Genomic DNA, 2,778 nt, shown 5'->3' with positions numbered 1-2,778 from the left:
GTCTTATATTTTAAGCTCACGCTTTTGGGAATACACTCTCAGGCCTTCGTTAATGTGGGAAATGCAAACATAACTGCCATTACATGGTAATGGGAGTTAAAAAAAATGTCAAGTCCTCATGTAAAGATTAGAACATACTTTTCTATTAGTCCTTCAAGGACAGACTTCCAAATGTTTGATTCTAATAATCCCATGCTGTGAGTAGTTACTTTACTTTTCACTTTGCAAATGTAAACTGGGCTGTGTGAAAATTATCAACTGACCAGAATTTTGAGTTTGTTATGGATGAAAACTGTCTCAATTCAACTCTCATTACCCTCATCACAAGTATGCCGGGTGTGTAGACAAAAGCTTTTTATCAGCTAACTATAGGAAAAGATAAATGCTGTAATAATCATATGATCCAAAATGGGCAAAAGCAAGACTAGTCTCCCCTCAGGAAGAAAAATGTCAGACCTATGAAAAGGACAACAATACTAATAAAAACATTGTATTTACTTACGGGAGCCCCGAGCTGTTGTGGAACTGAGGTTTATAAAGACAAAAACCACACGCAGGTGGCCTTGAAAAACAGGGTTTCAGTTTAAAACAATTCTGCTGTGACTACACCAGAGCACCAGGCTTACTGGAAAGGTCAGTTAGCGCAGACCAAACCCAGGAAGAGATAAAATGACTCTGCTATGACTAAACTAGGGCCAGGGCTTGCAAGAAAGGTCTGGGGGAGGGAGAGGCTTCTTCCTGGCCTTACAAATGCTTCATAGAGAAGAAAAAAAACCGTGCTAGAGCCAACTTATTTATCATCTTCAGTCCACAGGCCGACACCCTCCTCTTCTTCATCTTGCTCCTCCTCTTCTTCCTCTTCCTTCTTTCTCTTGCTTTTTTTCAGCCTTGCCAGCTCCCTTTTTGGCAGCATCAGGCTTTCCTATAGCTCGGTATGCAGCAATATCCTTTTCACATTTCTCTTTCAGGTTAGCAGTCTTCTTTTCATGAGGCTGCTTGTCATCTGCAGCAGTGCTATTCCACATCTCTCCCAGCTTCTTTGCAACGTCACCAATGGATAGGCCGGGATACGCTCCTGTGATTTTTGGGCAATACTCAGAACAAATAAGAAAAAGGTTGAAGGAGGACTCTTGGGTGCATTGGGATCCTTGGATTTCTTTTTTGTTTCCCCTTTAGGAGGAATATAAGTTTTCATTTCTCCCTCATAACGGGGCTTGTCCACCTTTGCCTTGTCTTCAAATTTTCCTTTCTCCTTAGCAGACATGGTCTCCCACCTCTCTGAGCACTTCTTAGAAAACTCTGAGAAGTTGACTGAAGCATCTGAGTGCTTCTTCTTATGCTCCTCCCGGCAGGTTTGCATACGATGACAGCATACGATGACATTTTGCCTCTCGGCTTCTTAGGATCTCCTTTGCCCGTGTTTAATTACTTTTCTCAGCGAACATACAGTCACCCAGTGCCTCGCCGGCTCACACATGCCCCAGCACTGTCTCTATGGAGCTCAATGTACTGCAATCAACATGCTACTACTTTTATTGAGAAGGAACATGATTCATTTTAGAGAAAGAGCATGGGTTGTGTAGAGTCAAACAGACCTAGGCTTATGTGTAATCAATGTTTTACTCTGTGTGACGTTGACCAAGTCATATAACCTCTCAGAGCCTCAGTTTTCCCCACCTTTGGAAGGGTGATAGTATCTAATCAAAGGGCTGTGGTGGGGATGAATGAAATGAAGACTATCAATCTCCTGCTATATATATTCAGTGCTCAGTAAGTGTGCCTCACCCCTTGCATCCTGCGAAGCATTAAAGTTACTTGTTTATCTCATTAGATAGAAAGCTCTGTTAAGGATAACCTCATCAATATAATATTCTTCTAGAGGGCCTAGTACAATGCTTATGTAGTAAGTGCTTAGTTTGACAGACTAAGCCCAATTTTCTTAGCATGCTATCTCCTAAATTTGTTCACTCCTGTTGCTTATCAAAGATGATAATATTTGTATGGAATACTAAATCATCTGAAAGGGATCTGGGGGCATCAACATGGTGCTTGGTGAAAAAATCAAGTACATTTCCTTTATCCTATATGATAAGGAAAATGAAATATGGAGAACTATATTAAATGTTTCACTTGTATAAAACTTTGAAATATAATCTCTTTTAATGACTGGACTCAGGAAGTTTACAGAGGCTGCTATCAAAATAGAATTCAAAAGGAAGCTTGAGTGATTTTGGAAACATTAGGTTTCACAGTTTTTAAATCACTGTAAAATATTTACAAACATTAATAACTGGAGGGACACTGGTAGTTCGTTCTGGGGAACACCTGCTATGAAGATCAGTTTTAGTCAATGTTTATCCAAAGTTCCATATGCTTTTCTAACTGAGGAAACTGATTGGCCATAGGTGGTGCCCTGCCGGAGTCTATTTATTGTCTTCACTAGCTGAGTATAGACAGAGACTCCCAAAAGTTAGTAACCTTGAAGCCCTAGCAAAGGTCAGGGCTGTGTACCACCCAGTTAATCTAGATAATGGTAGCTGAAGCAACCTCCCTACCTTTAATCATGTAAATAGCTGAAGCAACCTCCCTACCTTTTTTAATGTGTGCCATTGAAACCTCCTTACCCTAGGGCTACCCCAGACCAGTTAATTAAAGGTTGGAGCAGCCTGAGCATCGGGGGAAGTCTCTCTCCTTGAGTTGGACTTGCCCGCCTGGCTCCCCAAACATTTCCAAATTATCTCGTGTCTTTTTCTCTCATTTGTTGTGCGGCTCCTCTTT

At 41.1% G+C, this 2,778-nt stretch overlaps 1 pseudogene; it reads right to left on the bottom strand.

The window, feature by feature from the left end:
- Positions 1-829: 829 nt before the first annotated feature.
- LOC102760860 lies at positions 830-1,425 on the bottom strand (annotated as a pseudogene).
- Between the last annotated feature and the right edge of the window lie 1,353 nt (positions 1,426-2,778).

This window comes from Myotis davidii, unplaced genomic scaffold (assembly GCF_000327345.1).
Source record: "Myotis davidii unplaced genomic scaffold, ASM32734v1 scaffold450, whole genome shotgun sequence".
In the NCBI taxonomy this organism is placed as follows: Eukaryota; Metazoa; Chordata; class Mammalia; order Chiroptera; family Vespertilionidae; genus Myotis; species Myotis davidii.
Note: the sequence above shows the minus strand (reverse complement) of the source record. Positions and strands in the feature narration are given on the sequence as shown.